At 39.3% G+C, this 21,165-nt stretch overlaps 1 protein-coding gene and 1 pseudogene across 3 annotated transcripts in view; both read right to left on the bottom strand.

Annotated features, from left to right (window-relative positions):
* The window catches only part of WDR72 (WD repeat domain 72), a 302,488-nt gene that overhangs the window by 281,091 nt on the left and 232 nt on the right, over positions 1 to 21,165 (bottom strand). The window lies entirely within an intron of this gene.
* LOC140508350 (L-lactate dehydrogenase A chain-like) lies at positions 1,950 to 21,163 on the bottom strand (annotated as a pseudogene).

The following is a 21,165-nucleotide window of genomic DNA, read 5'->3' as shown; positions in this document are numbered from 1 at the left end:
AGTCAAAGTGGATAGCCATGGGGGACAGCCAGAGGAAATGCTTAGAGCCTAGAGAGGGAGTGTTCAGAGATAAGTGTCACTGGATCAAGGAATATGGGTCAAGGAATAAGTCTCGAAAGACTGGAGAGAGCGAGGTTATGAAAAGTTTTGGATACCAATCAGATTATTTTTCATTTGATCTCAGTGATAGGGGAAGGGGTGGAGAACATGATCAGACCTACATTTTAGGGAAATCATTTTAGTGACTGAATGGAGAATGAGTTGGAGTAGGAACACACTGGGGAAGGCAAACTCACCAGCAGGCTATTGTAGTAATAAGGGTGTGAGGCGATAAGGGTAGGTATATGAGTGGTCGCAGAGGCAGAAGAGAGAAGCGGACATATATGAGAAATATTGAAAACATAAAATGAGTAGGCCTTGGGAAGAGATTGGATCTAGATAGTAGGAATTCAGGATAACTCTTAGGTCATGAGCCTGAGAGACAAGGAGTATGGTGTAGCCCTCTACAGAAATAATAAAGTTAGGAGTGGGGAGTGGTTTAGGAGGAAAGCTAATGAGTTGTGTTTTGGACATAATGACCTTAATATGTGTACTGGATATCCAGTTCAAAATATCAGAAAGGCATCTGGAGATGTGAGATTGGAGATCAGCAGAGACACTGGAGAAGGATAAGTAGATTTGAGAATGCTCAGCATAAATGATGGTAATTAAATCCATGGGAATTGATGAGATCACCAAGTAGTACAGAGGAAGAAAAGAAAAGGGTCTGGGACTTCTTTTGGGACACCTTTGATTAGAGGGTAGGATCTAGAGAAGCATCCGGCAAAGGAAACAGAGAAGGAGCAGTCAGGTAGGAGAAAAATGGGGCGAGTAGTATTCTAAAAACCTAGAGAAGAGGGTACAAAGGAGAAGAGACTATCAAGGATTACAAAGAGATCAGTAGTGTCCAAGGCTGCAAAGGGTTCAAAGGGAACGTGGATTGAGAAAAGAGCATTGGATTCAGCAGTTGAGATCATTAGTACTTTTGAAGAAAGCAGTTTCAATGGAATGATAAGATCAGAAACCAGATTATAAGGAGTTAAAAAGGGAATGAGAGGTGAGAAAGTGGAGGCACCTACTGTAAAAGGCCTTTTTAAGGAGTTTAGTTACAAAGGGAAGAAGAGATATTGCACCACATTTGTTGAGGGGTGGGGGGAGGAAGGAGTGGAAGGATCAATTGAGAGATTTTTCAGGATAGGGCAGACATGGACCTGTTTATAGGCAGTATAATGAGACAGTAGACAGGAAAAAAGGCAATGTTAAAGGAGATGAGACAAATGGAATCACTTAAACAAGTAGATGGGTTAACATTGGTAAGAAGTAAGTAAGTAGGAGAAGGCACTTGAGTGATAGGATATAAAGAAAAGGAGAAAAGAGGGCGCTCATGGTGAATAGCTTTTATTTTTTTTTTCTGTAAAATATGAGGCAAAGTTCTCAGCTGAGAGAATGAAGAGAAAGAGGGTTATGAGAAGTTTAAAGTTTGAAATTAAAAAGTTTAGAAGCGCCTCTGTGGAGAATGGATAGTTATGTGGGAAGGGAAGGTGTAGTAGAATTGCCTAGTAGCAGTGAGGGCCCAATCAAGGTTGTACAACATAAATTTGTAGTGAACCCAGTCAGAGTGTTGTATGATTTTCTCTACCTTTGTTCAGTAGTGCAAGTGTAGGGTCTAGGATAATAAAATGGTGGGAGTGATGCAAACTGAGTCTTAGTCGGGTATAATCATCAATATGATAAGAGAGCTAGGAATTCAAAAGGAGTTATTATAGAGTTGAATTAGTTGGTTAATACAGGGGAAATGCCCTGAAGGGTCAAGGGATTAGAGATCATGATGCCAATGAAGAGAAGGGCAGTGTGACGGAAGGCAGAGGAAGAGGTAAAAAGCCAATAGGTTATGGTTGGATAAAGTAATTTCAGAAATTTTGAACATGGAGGTGGTACATTTGTGGGTAATGACAAGATCAAGAATATGGCCGTCTTTGTGTGTGGCTGAGGTGGGGTAGAAGAATAACTCATTGAATGTGAGTACCTTTAGGAACTGAGTATTTAGAGTATTTGAGAATCAGTTTGTATGTTGAAGTCCCCTAGTGTGAGGGCAGGAGTTGGGGAGGAGAGAAAAATTATAAGTCAAATATCAAACTCTTTGAGAAGGACACAATAGCTACTAGATTTTTGATTGGGTAGTAGATAGGAATAGCATGAATGCCAAAGAGAGACTACTGAGTGGTATACATATATTTATACATATGTATGCAAATATACATATCTCAATTTACCTTGCATTCTCTTCTAGATGACAAAATTTTTCAGTCTATTCCTTGACTTTTTTCATTATTCATTCTTTCTCTAGAACCTTGCAACCAAGTTTCTTTACCAGGGCCTTTACTGAAAAGTCTGTACTGAAAATGGCCCCAATGACCTTATCTATAAAATAAGAGAGTTCAATGATACAATCTCAAAAGATTCTTTCCCATTTTTAATGCTTAAGATAAACTTCATATACTTATAGAATTAGAAGGGACATTAGATTCAAATTGCGTCATTTTACATGGGGAAATCAATAGTTGGAGAAGTCAACTGACTTGTCAAAGGTCATACATCTAGTGAGTATCACAACTGGGATGAGAATGCAGATCTGCTAACTCCCAGTTCCAATACTCTTTCCAATAAACGACACTTACTACCTGACGGGCTTCATGAGAAATGAAGCATATGAGAAAATATGTGAAGGCTTAGGAGGTGCCACATGGAGAAAGAAGAATCAGAGCAACACATATGCTGCAACTACGTCAACATCATCATCATCATGGCAACAAAATCCAGAGGAATTTACAAAAGGAAATGTTGAGAAGAAAGCAACATACTTCTTAAAACTTATAAGCAACAGAGTTTGTAATTTTACATATGATTTTTAAAAACATTTTTAAACTATTTGGTCCCAGACAAAGTTTGCAACCTAGGGACCAATTTAGCTACATACAAAAATGTTCATTCGCCTCGGTGATGAAGAATTTCATGGCAGTCCATGAAACAAAGAAAAAAACTTTCTTAATGATTCTCAGTCTTGTGCAAGACCCATCCTTTGGATTCTGTTGTAGCAGGTAGAAATAATGAGACGAGGTAAGAGCACTAAGCATTCAAGACCATCTTTAAAGATTAACTTAACTGTAAAAACTGTAAATGGGATATACTTGTTCGTTTACCGACCAGCTGCTATTCCTGGAAGAACTGCAGCCCAGAAATATTGATATTCAGATCAAAGAAGCTAAATAGCTCGTGAGTTCTCTTTTGGAGAGGCAAACAAAGAATCTGGGGTATCTGGTTTCACTGTACACCCAAGGACAGTAAGAAACATTATGTTATGGAACATTTGGTCTTCTTGTGTTCAGTGATGAGCATAACCCCCAAGGCCCAAAAGGAAAACAACCATTTACATGCTGGCATTTGCTAAAGAAGACGAAGAGGTAAAGAAATTCTATTAACTTATTGACAAGAGATTCCAAACCAAGTCAACATTTACTTTGATTATTTTACCAAATCAGGGTAAAAGCAGGCCAAGGGGAGGTAGGGAAAAGTATGTTGGAAACCAGGATCCATGTTTGAGACATGAAAGAGACCAAAGATCAGTAGAATGTAAGCTGCTTATGGGGGAGGTAAATAACCATTTTTTTAAGTGCCTGCTATGTGGTAAATGCTTTTACAAATATTATCTCATTTGATCCTCACAAGAACCCTGTGAAATAGGTGCTATTATCACCATGATTTTACAGTTGAGGAAACTAAGGCAGGCAGAAGTTAAGTGATTTTTGCACAGGGTCACCCAGCTAGTAAGTGTCTGAAGCCATGTCTGAACTAAGGTTTTCCTGACTCTTGTCACAGTGTAGCACTTAGGTGATTTAAAGGCTAGCTTCATTTTGTCTTTGAATCCCCACCACTTTCCAGTACTGCTGGCACATAGTCAGTACTTAAATGCTTACTGAATTAAGTGGAAAGTGGCTAAAATGTCCATATACTTTGACCCAGAGATTACACTTCTGGGCATTCACCCCCCAAGGAAGTCACTGATAAAAAGAAATGCCTCACATAATAACATCACTTTTTGTGGTAGCAAAGAACTGAAAGGCAAATAAATGCTAATCAGTCAGGGGATGGCTTGTCAAATTATGACTTATGCATGCAATATATTACTGTGCTTTAAGAATGATGACTCTTGAATACAGAGAAGCATGGGAAGGTTTACATGAAGTAATGCAAAGTGAAGTAAGCAGAACCAAGAAAACAATACATACAATGACTACAATAATGTAACTAGAAAGAGTCACAACAAAATAACTGAAAATGGAAATTGCAAATTTCTCAAGGCAACATTGGCTTGAAAGAAGAGTTACGATCAGGTACTTCTTACCATTTCTCTGAAGAGGTGGTGATGGTGGTGGTGATAGTGGTGGGTGGTTTGAATGAGTGGTGAGTATTACAAATAGGGTTTTCTAGGTAATGTACTGATTGATTGATTTTGTAGATGTTTGTCCTCTTTTCTTTCATTTTTAAAAATTCTTTGTTACATGGATTAACTTTATGGGAAGGGAAAGGAAGGAATACGGTGGGAAAGTCAAGTGATATAAAAACAAAAGATATCAATAAAAATTTACTTTTTAAAAACAAGAGAATTGCAAGGTGCTAGTACGAAACATCACAAACAAAAAAGCAAAATTGACCCTTTCTCAAGAGAGGAAATGATAGGTTAGAGGTTGAAGACTTATGAAAATCTGTTCGTATGTAATCAATGACTGACTAATTAAAGGTCAAAGTCCAACCAAAATAAGAATCAAGTTGATAGGGCACTTGCTGTTCAGGAATGGTGAAAATCAACATCAGTATCTTTGCCTTTTTATATTTAAAATAAAGGTAGATGTGACTCAGTAGATTTTGGAGTTAGGAAGACGAGTTAAAATCCCATTTCTTATGCATTATCTGTATGACCAAGGTTCATCTGCTATCTCTGAACCTCAGTTTCCTCATCTATAAAATGAGGATAATAACACTTCTTAGTAATAAGTAACTCACTAGGCTAGAATGAGGCATAAATGAAACAAAGCACATGAATGAAATGTTTTGCAAACTTTAAAATACTACTGTTGTTGTTATCACTGATTATCACTATCTTCTCCAAAAGTGCCAACAAGATAGCCAAAAGAACCCCCAAATCACATTACTCAGTAGGTGTCTGAGTGCAGGAGAGAACAAAGTTTGACCATAGCACAAAGAACCAAACAAAGTTCGACCCTTAGCACAAAAAAACAAACGAAAGCAAACAAAGAAGTTTCTGGTAGGACATATGAGTAAACAGAAGAAAATGCCAAACACAATGAATAACATTATGAGTTAAAACAAGCCCCTAGTTAGAAGAAACCCAGAAGAAGAGTATAGCTAACTATTCTACAAGTAGAGCCTCAGAGAAAAGAATGATTTTCCCATAAAGACTACTAGGAGTGGCTAGAAATGACACAACATGGATGAATTACCCACATATAAGACATTGTGAGGCCGAAGGAATGTCTATTTCAATAAGGCTATTAATGGTTACTAATTCTAGAATTGCCAAAAAAAAAATTTTAAAGAAAGCAAGTCTTCGTTCCTGAAATTCACTAGTCAAGATAGAAATATATATATGTAGTATATGTAATATATATTCCTATAAATGGTTAATAACCCAAATATTTATTGAGAGCCTTGTAATGGAGTATACAGTATCCCTACCTTAAGTTTATAATTAATTGTTGATGATCTCTCCTCTCCTCTTTATCCTCACCTGGGTTGCTCTACCCAGGGGAAAGTACACTTCCACCGCCAAAAGCTACCTTTTTCCCTTTGGGTTTACTGGCTCGACTTCTTGCTCAAAGACCAAGCCTTAAGCCCAGTTGGACAATGGGTCCCCACCCACCTAGCACAGAGTGAATGTAAATACTAAATAGTGACTTTTTCTCTTTTACCTAGAAACCCTGAGGGTCTTCCCCTCCTAGTTTGTTTGTGTTTTTTTGTTTTTTTGTTTTTTTATCAAAAAGGGCCTTCCCTGGAGTAACTACTTAAAGAGGTCTATTCATTGAATGGGTATATCTCACTCAAAATGAGAATCTGGTAAGACTTTAGCCTAAAATGGCCAGGGTCCCACATTGCATTCTGGGACATCTCTAGTTCTGATGAATATCTGGACCCAGATGGCTCTCGAGGAGAAAGTGAGGTTGGCGACCTTGCACAGCCCTCACTCACTCAAATCAAAGTCAACCACAAGTCATGTCATCATCTTGATGTCACAGTCCTCTTGAGAATGAAGGACAAACAAAATAACAATTGTTGATGATGGGGGGGGTCAAACCTCTTCCCTGATATCCAGTAGATATCCATAGAAGCATAGATTAGCATTTCTAAATAACTTTAGATTGTAAAGGGCTTTACAAATATTTTGTCATTACAACTCTGGGAAGGTTTTTACAGATAAAGAAACTGAGGCAGATAGAGATGATGTGATCACACTAGTGTCCGAGGCCATATCGGAACTCAGATTTTTCTAACTCCAGGTCTAACACTCTATCCAGTGTGCCACACAAACTTCTCAAATTCACCATATCCAAAACAGAATTCACTAGGTTTTGCCCAAACACAATCCTCCTCCTTCTTCCTCTCTTTTCGTATCAATAGCTCTATCACTTTTAGTCACCCAGATTCCCAGCCTAGAAAGGAGGCAACCATGCCTCTTCTTTCTCCTTCACCTCGTCTCCAATCGATTACCAATTCTTGTGAAGTTAACTTCTTACTTTAACATTACTTGCCCAGGGGAGGCACTGGAGACAGCTCATACAAGTTCTCAAGAGTTGGTTGTTAAAATTTCAGTGTGAGCATTTATATCTTAGCAAATCAATAAATGCTACAAATTAGGGCTTGATTTATTGTTTTATTGATTGTCTAGATTTAAGAATATAATGGAAAAATGTTAACGAAGATTAAACTTAAACATGGGTCACACACACATACACACATTTTTATTGGAGAGTCGGTTGTTAAACATTTACCAGCATACTCCCAATTGAATCAGTCCTACTCTCTTCACTAGAATTACTGTCTCTCTGTTTCAGGCTGTCATTACCTGAATGTAAAGTCTCCTTCTCCTAACTGGTCTCATTAGGTCCATTCTTTTACTTCTCCAGTTCACTTGCCAAACAGCTACTAAACTGATATTCCTAATGTGCACATCTGACGATGACATTCCCTATTCTTCAGTGGTTCTAGGATAAAATACAATTTACACTAGTTGTCATTTAAAGTCCTCAGTCTGGTTCTTGTCTACCTTTCCAAGTGGTATTAGCTACTATTCTCCCTCACATAGCCTACATTCCAACAAACTGCACTACTTATTATTCCTTATACATTCCCTTTATTGTTTCTGCATTGTTCATGTCCCAAACCTGGGAATCCTCCTAATCTCTAACTCTTGGAATCCAATTTCCTTGAAAGCTCTGCTCATTTCAATCATTAACTACCAAAAGAGGGTTTTCTGGTTATTAGTGCCCCACCACCTCAACCCCAGAAATTGCTTTGTATGTATCTTGTATTTATTTATCTCTGTAAACTTTGTAAATTCCAAGCTGAATATAAATCCCTTGAAGGCAAGGATTATATCCTAATTTTATCTTTGTAGCATTAGTGCCTGACATAAAAAGCACTTCATAAATGTTGGCTGATATGGCTGACACTTAATTGTTGCTTGTTGAACTGAATCAAGTTGAATTTATCCTAGAAAAGAGAAAATTTAGGGTGGACAAGCATCTTTAAGTACTTGTGGAAAGGGATTATTAGCCTTGCTTTTACTAGACTATAGATATTCAAAGGTGTAATGGGCTCCTAGATAAGGTGTTAAATTCCCAACACTAAAAGTCAATTAGCTTGTGTTGCTGTAGTTGAGTTTTATTCAACTCTTCAAGACCCCACCACCACCACACTGTCCTTGGGGTTTTCATGGCAAAGATATTGGAGTGGATTGCTATTTCCTTCTCCAGTGGATTACTAGTCAAACAGAGGTTAAGTATGTAGGTCACACAGATGGTAAATGTCGAAGGCTAATTTGAATTTAGGCTTTCCAGACTCTTACGTCCAGTGCTCTTTCCATTGGGCCACCTAGATGCCTCCCATTTGGCCTGTACTGCACTTTTAATTTCACATTCCTCTTAGTCTATTGTATTTTCTATACATCCTTTGCTGCTCTACTCAAATGCTATCTCCTAGAATGCTTCCTTGTTCCCTTTTGATTCACAGAACACTTTCTTTTGTATAGCTTTTCACATAGGTACTGCTGTTTGTTGTTCTGTTATTTTAGTCATGTCCAACTCCTCCTGATTCTGTTTGCAGTTTTCATAGCAAAGATACTGGAGTGGTTTCCCATTTCCTTCTCCAGTCCATTTTACAGATGAGAAAACTGAGGCAATTAGGGTTAAGTGACTTGCCCAGGATCACACAGCTAGTAAATGTCTGAGGCTGGATTCAAACTCAAGTCTTCCTGACTCCAGATCTTGCAATCTTATATATTACTGTATATTAGAGTTATTTGTTATGGTTATGGTTAACCTGAGGGCAGAAATGTGGGCTATCTTAACCATAACTATTTGTTATATTAGATAGTGAGAGATTTGGGGTTAGGGTTAGAATTGAGAGCTCCATGAGAACAGGGACAGAGTTGGTAAACTTCACTTCTCTCTATTCTCTCTCCCAATGTAGCAGCATACAGTGCATACTGTGTAGATATATAACAAGTAAAAAAGTTTGCTTAATGAATGAATACTATAGAGGGGATTCCTGCATAAAGAAGTATTAGGGTAAAGGAGTTCTGAGGTCCCCTCCAACTCTGAGCCCTGATTCCATGGACTGTGTTCTTGCTTTTCATCATTATTTTACTTCACACAATTGTACTCAAAGAATCCTAAGTTTTTGAACTGGATGAGAATTTATCCACTCTAACCTCCTTATTTTAGAGGTTAGGAAACTGAAGCATGAAGAAGTAAGATGATGTGCCCAAGTTACAAAGTTTGTAAAAAAGCTGGGACTGAAAACCAGCTCTCCCAATTCTCAATTCAACACACTTTTCAGTGTCCGTCCATCACACTGCCACTGGCACCACCAAGACCACCTCATGCCCAGAGTATTGCAATAACCTGCTGGTTAATCTCCCTGCCTCAAGCCTCTCCCCACTCCTGTTCATCTTCCATTCAAGTATCAACTCTGTAAATTCCACTGTTTCCCTATCTATCTCTAGTAACAAAAATAAAATCCTTGTTTTGGTGCTCAAGCCTTTCCTGACCTATCCTAATGTAAAATATGTTAAGACTAACTGAGATTTATTTATCTCTTGAAAAAATCTTTCATTTTAATTAACCATACAAACTTATTCATAATAAAGGATGATTGTGTATTTTACTTTTAGTAGATATGCTGAAGTTAATTATACATTTTCCCCCTGCTTTTCCTGAGGTATGAGATAACTGAAATCTTTTTAACTTTTGTGCATGTGTTTTGCATGTTTTTTCCCACTAATAGTATTTCATTTTTCTAATTACATGTAAAGATAGTTTTCAACGTTAACTTTTATAAGATTTTGAGTTCTAAATTTTTTTCTCCATCCTGAACCAGCCCCCTCCTCAAAAAGGCAAGTAATCTGATATAGGGTATATGTGTATAATCATATTAAACATATTTCCAATTTAGTCACTTTGTGAAAGAAGAATAAGAACAAAAGGGAAAAACCATGAGAAAGAAAAACCAAAACAAAAAAGAGAGAGAAAATAGTATGCTTCTATCTGCATTCAGACTCTACAATTCTTTCTCTTGATGTGGATAAAATTTTCCATCATTGCATATGTTTTTAAGGAAGAAAATAGCAGTGGCATTCAAAATGTTCATACTCACCAAGTCTTTGCAAAATCTGTAGGGCTTGAATTAAATACATTAATGTAAGTATTTTTAAAAGTATATTTCTGTACCAGTCAAAATATCAGCCAGGTCAATTAGCAAAACATTTTATCAGACTCCTTTCCAGGCTTCTTCCAATTCACACCTTCCCCATCCTACAAAGTACTTTTCAACCCACTGATGAGTACCTACTTGCTATTTGAGCACAAAACAGTCCATTCTCCCAACTCCAGGAATTTTCACTGGCTGTCCTTCATGCCCGGAACACTCTCTCTCCTATTTTCTGGCTTCCCTGGCTTCCTTCTGGTCCAAGCTAAAATCTCACCTCTAACAACAAGCTTTTCCCATCCCCCTAAATTCTTAGGGTATTTCCCTTTAATTATCTCCAATTTATCCTATGTGTAGTTTGTTGTATGTTATCTCCTGCGATATCCAGTGAGTTCCTGGAGAGCAAGAACTCTTTAGTTTCTTTGTATCCCTAGTGCTTGGCACAACAAATGTTTATTGACTTACTTCCTCCGTCTAAGTGGTTTTCTGGGAATACAAAAGATGAAAAAGCTAAATAGTCCTTGCCCTTAAAGAGTCCTACAATTTACAGTGACTAGAGGTGGCAACCAGATGGGGCAGTGAATGGAGTTCTGGGCCTGGAGTCCAGGAGACTCATCTTCCTGAATTCAAAGCTCATCTCAGACAAATACTAGCAGTGTGACACTGAACAAGACCTTAATCCTGTTTGCCTTAGTTTCCACATCTCTACAATGAGCTGGAGAAGGAAATGGCAAACCACTCTATTATCTCTGCTAAGAAATGAAATCATGAAGTGGTGAACTGAATGACATGGGGTGAGAGGGCAAGTTGTAGTAAGTCTCAATAACTCCCCTTTCTTTCTACCATTCTCCTATGTTGCATTAAAATAGAAGCTTGTCTATCCCCCAAACTTTGGGGGGCATAGTTGCTTAATTAATGGAATCAGAAGATAAATATAGCGGGGTGGGGAAGGGGAAACAAACCTGAAAGCAAATATGATTAAAATCCTGTAGTCCTGGAACCATTTCCATGAAAAAGGTAAGTTGGGTAGGGGATAGAAAGTTAGCCTCTGCCCCAACTCCTCTTCCCCCAAGTCCTAACTGATGATTGACTCATGGGTGGTCCATCATAACTGGCTAGGTTCACTACCAGCATGCCTCACTTTATTCTACTGTTTCTTCATCACCAGCAACCTAGTAAGGTATCCCCTTATTCCCTACACCCTTCCACTTCTGGAACCATAATCAAATCAATATTGATCCTCCTCCTAGAAAGGATACTACTCTTTATGGTTCAACTCACCATCACAATAATCTTTCCAAACCACAATACCATCAACCCCCGGTCACCAATCTCACTTTATGCATTGCGTCCCCATTAGAATGTAAGCTTCTTAAGGGAGGAAACTTTTTCCCCTCTTATTTTATACTTTTATTCCCAATACTTATCATAGCGAGGTGTCCCTTAAATACTGAATAAAAACTTTCACATTTATTCATTCATATAATCAGCAAAGAATGTCCCTCTACATATGCCTCCCATCATTACACCTTGTCTTCTTGAGGGTGAGACTGTCCTCCAAATTCCAGAAGATGTGGTTACTGTAATTATAGGAACTAAAAAAAACCTGCCAACTTAGTTGTTTGTATCTTGTCTCTCCCCCCTGACCCCCCATCAGACTGTGCGTTGTTTCTTGAGAGCTAGGACTGCTTTTGTATTTACAGAGGTTAGTAAGAATTTCTTAAGTATTTACTGACTGTCAGATCCAGTACTAGGTGCTGGGGATACAAAGATAAAAGTGAAACAATTCCTGCCTTCAAAGAACTTACATTTTATCAAGGACACCACATGTACTCATATAAGAATATACAAAAATTAATACAAGATAATTCTTGAGGGAAAGACACCAATAGCTTGGAGTAGTGGGGCAGAGGGAGGGTCAGGAAAGGTTTCCTGAAGAATATGAAGAGGGAGAGGAATACTGAAGGAAACTGGAGATAGTAAAGTATACATTATGATATATTGTTTAGCAGAGGGGAGAAGAGATGGGCATGATTTGATCTGTGGTATATTCCCATCTTTTGTTAACTACCAATGAGGTCTTAGTGTATGTCCTCACAACAGATGGTTCTTCCCCCTCATTCCCCCAAAACCTTGTTATTTACTTGTTCATGATTCCTGTCTACTTATAATATGTATATATAACATCGTGCCTGGCATATAATTGGTGATCAAAAATTTTCTTGTAGAATAACGTAGCTCCCTTTCCCCTTATCATTTTCTGACATACACACACAAACACACACATACACACATATCACTGGGAGGGGAATTCCTCTGAGCTAGTTCATGATCTGTCACAAGTGGCCAAAGAAGTCCCATTCTAGTGGAATAAAAATGAAATCCTTTCCCTGAGGTAAAAGTAAACGCTCTTGGTTCTTGGGTGTGAGATGGAGATCAAGCATTGATCCAATCCCATTTTAAATAGCAAGAAACCACCTCCTAATCCCTTGTTTGTATTTCTTAGAGGAGTGACATCAGAAACACTTATTTCATTCCACACAATAATTCACTGCAATCCAAGGGAGCACAGTGAGGGCAACGCCATCTCCCAGCTGCTGATTACATCAAAGGTTTGCAGCCCAAATTCAATTTTATGATGTTAATCTTGGGCCTGCCACTCAGAAATTTTCTCTGAGGGATATGATTTTTCTCTGGATTTCATTTTAAGAATGATTTTCTTCGTCTACAATCAATAAAGATATGTTTTCATCAAAAGACTCTATCTTGGCAGAATTCAATTGGCCATTTCAATCCCTTTTGGTGACACAGTATTAATTAAAATAGTTTATGTTGCACCTCAACTGGAAAACAGGCAGTAAAAACAGCAGCCACTCAGAACACATGTACCAGACACATCAGCATGGAGGACGGAAAATCATTTTCACCTTCTTGAGGTGACAGACATTAGCAATTCAAGAGAGGTATGCTATACACTGGCTTATTGCTGTAATCCTCCTGCAAGATATGAAGCTGCTCCTGCTTTTATGTTTCTTCAAGAGGAAATCAAAATGTATGTAAGATGGTTAAATAGCTAGTTTCAAAAACACTCCTTGAAGGGATCAGAAAAGAGAAACATGGAACCATATAATATAGCATTATTAACTGACATTACAACAGTTCCCAACTGATAAATTCAGACACTATTGATAGAGCTTTGAAAAAATATGCTTTGGAGAACAATAAATGATCACTAAAATAGAATGACTTTTCTTCTTCTGAAATAAGCAATATATAAACTCTATGGAAATTTTATTTTATCAGTTATTTGTTGTTTATTCAGTATTTAGGGTTAGTATGACACTTGAAGAATTGGTTGCATTGTTGTACAGACAGATCTTTTTTATATAATATGGAAATTTACAGGCAGACAAAATCAGGTCCTCTAGAAAGGTGATACATGGGGTCATGCTATACTGCCCTAATGGAGGACAGCACAAAGGTAATCAATGCATCAATGAAGAATTACTACTGTATGGTGTTTTGTATCCAGGAGTGTTGTCTTCTGGACCTGAGGGAACTTGTAGCACCTACGTACAAAGCAGGTAGTTTATATACCTGTGGGGCATTGGCTCTGTTTGACACCAACCACTGAGACTATACAGGTCATATTCAGCATCATATGCAAACTACAACAGGGTTCTATTCCCCATTTCTAACTTTAGGAAGAAACTAGAGTGTGTTCACAGGTTTTACACTTCTGGTGTTTAGTCACTAACCAGAAGAAGGATTTGGTCTATCTGAGAAGCAGATCATACATAACCCCTCAACCCCTGTCCTGTTCTCTTTATGGCAGCACATTCAAAGGCTTTAAAATTGCAGCTCCTTCTGGATTCCCCAAAGAGTATCTGTGCTCTTCTTTAAACGGCTCTCCTCCTCCGGATATAGGCTGACCTTCACCACATCTGAAATGCCATTCTGCCCCAAGACATATGGGACACTAAGAAAGACATCCCCTTTAATGCCATATAGGCCCTTAATCATGGTGGAAATTAGATGCACTCTCCTAAGATTCTTCATAATGCTTTCTGCCAGATCTGCCACAGATAAGCCAATGGCCCAGGAAGTGTAGCCCTTCAGTTTGATTACCTCATAAGCACTTTCAACCACCTGTTTATGAACATCTTTCCAATTTTCTGCATCAGCATCAGTTCCCAAAGAAGGATGAAGGTTCTTTAGAGACATACCAGGCAAGATTCACACCACTCCACACAGGAACACTGGAGTCTCCATGTTCCCCAAGGACCCATCCATGACAACTTAAAGAATGGACACCAAAGTCTCTCTCCCATTAGGTAACAGAAATGGGCAGAATCCAGATTGCAACCACTTCCAATAACACGGTGTTTAGGAAAGCCACTTAGCTTCCAGGCCACATATGTCAAAATATCCACTGGATTGGAAACAATAAGCAGCTTGCAATTAGGGCTATATTTAACAATATTGGGAATGATGAATTTAAAGATATTCACTGTTGGGGGTGTAAGCTCAGTTCTCACGTGGACAGTCTCGGGCAGGTAAAGGTGAGGACTTCTAAACCTCAGAGTTCTCATGAGGCCCCCCAGGGAACAGCTGGGAATTGAGGCGTGAGACACGGGCTATCTCGTGCATTTCTGCCTCTTGTCCGTGGGAGAGCATCCCACCCTTGAGATTGGCCCGGGGTCTGAGCACACCTGTTGTTGACTAGCTAAGGGCTGAGAGCACACCCGGTATTCACGTGCAAACTATGTGGTGAGAGAGCTTAACTAGGGTCGGGAAAGCCTGAAGGCGCTCTTTGCGCTGAAGGGCCCTTAGAGGGCAGAAGGTCCCTCCCCTCTCCCACTCCCATCCTCTTGCTGTACGATCTATTCCTCTTGGGAGGAGGAGGATTCCTCTCTCCTGAGGAAGAATTCACCCTGCACATGTAACCAAGACCCTGAATAAAGCCTAACCCTTGTTCGACTCTGGAAAGTCTCTTCTCTCAATACGTTTATCCGGTTGGCCACCGAAGACCTGCGAAGGTGAAAGGTAAGACTCGGGTAGCCCATCGGCCTCTAGGCCAAACAATTCACATTATGCTGGACCAAATTAAGACGACTTTCTCCCTCTTGTTGATGTGCCCCAGCCGTAACAATGACCAGCTTTGAGTTTGCAATCACACTGTAGTCTTTGCCAGAAACAATCTTTGGCGTTTTGAGGAAAAGGCTGCCATGTTGGAGATCCATCATCTCTCCCTTTAGTTTGTCTTCTATTACATCAACTAGGGCAAGTTCATCAGCCATTTCCTTTGTTAAGATACTAATGGCACATGCCATGCCAACTGCACCAACCCCAACAACACTGATCTTGCTCTGGGGAAACTGGTCCTCCTTTAGGACGTTCAAGATAAGCTGATCCTTGACAGTTGATGCCATTTTGGAGGGTAGCTGGAGGGATAGCTGGTCAGGCTGTGAAAGTTCTGAGATAGATGTGAGGTTGCTGCTCCCAGGCTTGCACTCTATGGAAATTTTTTACCCCACATTAAGATGGTAAAAAAAAAATAATGGATTGCAGTATGGAAAATCAAGAGAGTTTTACTTCCTCACAAAGTTTTGAAAGTCTGAGGAGTCTGTGTGACTTCATTTGAGGGTTTTCTTGGCAGAGATAGTGGAGTAATTTGTCATTCCCTTCTCCAGTTCATTTTAAAGGAGAGGAGCTGAGGCAAACAGGGTTAAATGACTTGGCTAGGGTCACATAGCTAATATATATCAGAGGCCATATTTGAACTCTCGAAGATGAGTCTTCCTATCTTCAGGTTTCACACTCTATCCACTAGAGCACCTAGCTGCCCCCAAGGAGGCATACAACATGGCATACTGAAAAGAAGTGGATTTGAAGCCAGATAGTCTAAAAAGAAATCTTTTCTAGATCTCTCATTTACGGCCCTTGGTACCTTGGGCAAGTCCATTATTATCTGTGGTCCTCAATTTCCTGATCTGTAAAATGAAGAAAGCTTTAAATTCAGGCTTTTATAATAACAAAACAATCATGTACAAAATAAATTATATACAACTTCTAGGGAGGTCCTATTAAGTCACAGGATCATAGACTCAAGCCTGAGAAGGATCTTTGACAACCTAACTCTCTAATATTATATACCAGGAAACTGAAGCCCGTGGATATTAAATGAATTGACTAAGGTCACATAGGTAGCAAGTAACATAATTCAAACCTAGGTCCTCTTTACTCCAGACTCATGACATTTCCAATGTAATACATTGTTTTCTGTACCATATTCCTTTCAGTTTCAGGGACTGATCGCCCAAGTCATAATGACAGATCACAGATCACAGTCTAAAAAGAAAAATACTCCAAAAAACAACATGATTAGAAGATATTGATGAGTACTTCTCCAAAAGTCCTGCCTTGGGCCCTCTCCTCCCTCTATACTTGCTAATCTCATCGGCAACCATGGATTCAATTATCATCTCTATGCCAATGACTCTCAGATCTATTTATCTAACCCTTATCTCTTGACTGACCTGCAGTCTTGCATTTCCAATTGCCTATTAGACATCTTGAACTGGATGTACCATAGACACCTTAAATTCAACACGTCCAAAACTGAACTCATCATTTGCCCATCCCTCCCAACATTCCTTTGTTGCTAACTTCACAATATTGTAAAGGGTAACACTATCCTCCCAGGCACCAGGCTTGCAATCTGTTTCCTTCACTCCTTATCTTCCTCATCCTCCATACCTATCTGTTACCCAGATCTGTGGCTTTCACCTTTGTGACATCTCATGCATAGAGCCTCTTATCTCCATCACCCTGGTCTGGTAGGACAATTGCTGGTTGGGCGCCCATCAAAAATCTCTCTCCAGTTCGGTTCACCTGTCAAAGTGATCTTTCTAAAGTCTAAGTCATAGCACATCACCCCTTTCCTACCCACTCTATCAACTTCAGAGGCTCCCAGTTATCTCTACAATCAAATATAAAATCTGTTTAGCATTCCAGCCTCTTTCCACCTTATAGTCACACTCCCAACTCCCACATTCTCAGATTCAGTGACACTGGCCTCTTTCCTAGAACAAAACACTTCATCTCCAGATCCCAGGTATTTGCACTGGCCCCTTTCCATTCCAAGCTTGGAAAGCTCTTCCCCACTCATCTGTTATCTGGCTTTCTTAAATTCTCAGCTAAAATCTCACCTTACAAGAAACCTTTCCTGATCCTCCTTTATTGTAGTGCCTTCCCTCTTCTGATAATCTCCAGTTTATCCTATATTTATCTTGCTTTAATGGTGAGGTCCTTGAAACAACACTGGATATGGGGTCAGAGCATCTAGGTCCAAGAATGAACTCTGATACTCTCTGGCTGTGTAATCTTACCCCTTCTGAGATCCAATTTCAACACTGGCTTGACAAAAATGGTACAATAATATCTATATTACCTTTCTCAGAGGGTTGTTATCTGGAAAAGTGTTTCCCTGGTATCCTACTATTTGGCACATATATGAAGGAAGTATTACTGGAGAAATGTCTGAACAAAAAGGTATATTACTAAATAATACTGTAGCATATGAGGCATCTAGGTGGCTCAGTGCATAAAACAGTGGGTCTGGAGTCAGAAAGAACTGAATTCAAATCTGACCTCAGACATCTGAGCAAGTCACTTAACCTGTTTTCCTTAATCCAGTGGAGGAGGCAATGGCAAACCACTACAGTATTTTGGCCAAGAAAATCCCACAGACAGTATTGGTGTGATACGGTCCACAAGATCATGAAGAGTTAGACACAACAGAACAACAACAACACCATGCCGTAAGAAATCACAAACCAGAGGCATTCATTGGAAGATGCATACCCAAAGCAAAGCAATACTCCACCTTGGCTGGGAAGGACTTAGAATGAAACATGGCTTCCTCCTCTTGGCAGATAGTTGGAAGATTATACACTATTAGACTAGTCAATGTACTAGTTTGTTTTGCTTAACTATATTTCTTTACTATAAGGAGGGGGTGGAAATACTGGGAGGGCAGAGAGAGGAAGAATACATTATGAAAATTTAAGGAAAGAGAACTTTTTAAGTACATTATCGAAGATGTAGCAACAACATTTTAAATTAACTTTAGTGTTGTTTCTGCTGAATAAAAATATTCCTAACTACCTTTCTTTTACCAATACCACAAAATTATACCTTCACTTAGATACAGGAACTTTTTAGTGTACAGAAAAGAGTACAATTGCAATTTCCTTCAAACCAAATTTCCTTCAGACACAATGCAAACTCACAAAATAAAACCCATCTAAAACACTTATGTGTTTTAGAATCATTCACATTCAGTGATTGATGTATGCTTTGCTCTAATCTAATCGAATCCTGCTGGACCTCAGATATCCAACAGGGTTATGCTGCTGTCTCTACATAGACTCACAGGATCATACACGATCAAATATAAAATGCGTTGTTTGGCATTCCTTTCCAGGCTTTTTACAGTTTACTCCCCTCTACATATTCTAGCGTTCAGAGACACTGGACTAGCTCTTCCTTCCTCTTCATCTCCACACTCTTACCTGGCAGTCTCCCAGGCCTGGATAATCTCCTGACTTCCTTTAAGACTCCTCTATGTCTTCTTTCCAGATTCAGTTCAAATCTCATCTTCTGGAAGAGGTTATTTCTGGTCCCCCATCCACTCTTTGACCCCTCCCACAGCTAATGCGTTCTATCTGAATTATCTCTATTAATGTTGTATTTATCTTTGATCCAGCCATACCATTGCTAAATCTATATCTCAAAGACATAAAAAAGGTGGGAGGGGAACCTACGTAAAAATATTTAAAGCAACTCTTTTTGTGGTAGCTAAGAACTGGAAACCAAAGGGATGCTCATCAATTGGAGAACGGTTGAACAAGCTGTGGTATATGATTATGAGGGAATATTATTGTACTATAAGAATTAACAAGCAGGATGATTTAGAAAAATCTGGAAAGATTTACATGAACTGATCCAAAGTGAAGTGAGCAAAACCAAGAGAATGGTGAACACAGTATCAGTAACATTGAAGAACTATGAAAGGTTTAGTTATTCTCAGCAATATAATGTTCCAAGACAATCCCAAAGGACTAATGATGAACTATTTGCTTCAGAGAAAAAACTGGTATTATCTGAATATAGACTGAAGCATGCTACTTTTCACTTTCTTTCATTTATTTTGTATTCTTGTTCAAAATGACTAACATGGAAATGTTTTACATGATTGAACATGTATAATCTATATCTGATTACTGTCTCAGAAAAGTGAGAGGGAAGGTAGGGAGGAAGGAATAGGATTTGAAATTCAAAACTTAAAAAAACCCAAACGTTTAAAAAATTATTTTAACATGTAATCTGGGAAAAATAAAATATTGTATTTATCTTGTAGTCTCCCCCATTAGAATGTTCCTGCCTGGTCAGGCCAGAATTTTTGCCTTTCTTCGTATTTCTAAAGCTTAGTACCCAGCCTACCACATAGTAAGTAATTAATACAACTGTTTGTTGACTGACTTCTCCTCCCACTTTCTTTCTGGGAGGCAGTTAGAAAGGCAGAGGTCTGAAGGATATTTTCATGAAGTCAAAACAAAGGGAGATTGGGGATGGGTGACTTGCTTTACTAAAGACAAACCAAAAAGAAATATTAAATATAATTATACTCTGAAGCTAATCTCCTTTGCTTGACCTTGGAATCCTTTAGCATAAAACCCTGCTGACAGAGCCAGATGAGTGTTTCCTTCATTGTTTGGAGTCTTAGTCAGCTATGTTGAAATGAAAAACAAAACTGCAATAATTTAGGGACAGTGAATAAGGAGGTAGAAGGCCTCCCAATTACATCCATCTACTACAATTATCTCTCTCCAATAGGGCAAAAATAATCATTTTGCATTTTGGCATTTAGAGACAACTACTGCAACTCAATATATTTTTTCTACTTGCACCCCAAGGCTTGGTACTTTCTATTTTAGACAATGACTCCTACATACTTTTTTATTACTGTCTCAGTGATATTTAGTATAAATATTAGATGGAAGATTTCTTACATGAAAACTCTACCACGTCTTAGCCCCTTTTAGGTTCTCCCCAAAACAATTAGTGCAATTCTGACCACAAAGCAGAAGCTCAGAAAACATCTTTCATTGATTGGCTGGTGCCAATTGTCAACCACCTTCCTTGGCTTCCTTTAAATCCCAACGAAAATCCCATCTTTTCAGGAAGCCTTTTCCTATCCCTCTTAACACCTGTTAATTATTTCCTATTTATCCTTTCTATAGCTTGCAGCGTGTCTGTGTGTGTTTGCTCGTTGTCTTCCCTGTTAATTTCGAGCTCCTTGAGGTGGGTCACTGTCTTTAGCCTCTTTCTGTATCCCCAAAATTTAGCACAGCAGGGGCTTACTAAATATTTATTGATTGAAACAGAGTAACCCCACACAGCGAAGTAAAGCAAAAGCTATGAATGCAAAGAGCTCCGTTGCAGCTGCTGTTGACAAGGAAAGCTTTCACTCAGGGAGCGACTGCCTGAAGTAATTTCTAAACTTTGGTTCGCCACAATCTGCGCGTCTCGGAGGAGGTCTGATTTCGAAACCACTGGGGAGACAACAGGACAACACCTGCCCCCACCTCCCACCCCCCATTTTACAATTTAAGAAGTGAGTCACCAAGCGTTTCTGGCAGAAAAATGGGGGGAAAGTAATTCCCCAGGCCCTTCATTCCTGCCCGGAAAAATACCACCGGCCAAATACAGTGTAACCCCGGACCACAAGAAAGTGAACAAGACTTGCATGTGTGCAGTTTTTCCACCCAAAGAGGAAGCATAAGGGGTCCGAAAAGCAGTTTCAAGATAACCAAAAGGAAGTCTTTAGGAGGGAGAATGTGCGCCCTTTCCTTCCCGGGTATAAAGCAAAAAAAGTAGGGAAAGCCACTCCCACCCCGGACCTCTAGCTGAAGTCCCCTGCCCTTGGCTCGAGGGTCTCTAAGAGGGGGGTAGAATGGGGAGCAAGGGTGACGCGGGCTGGGCGCAAGCCTAGACAGCGCGGTTTAAGAAGGATCGCGGCATTGAAGGGCAGGAAAGGAGAGACGCAGCAGCGGCGCTCAG

This window comes from Notamacropus eugenii, chromosome 1 (genome assembly GCF_028372415.1).
Source record: "Notamacropus eugenii isolate mMacEug1 chromosome 1, mMacEug1.pri_v2, whole genome shotgun sequence".
NCBI classification, from domain to species: Eukaryota; Metazoa; Chordata; class Mammalia; order Diprotodontia; family Macropodidae; genus Notamacropus; species Notamacropus eugenii.
This window is presented reverse-complemented; position numbering and strand designations above follow the sequence as displayed.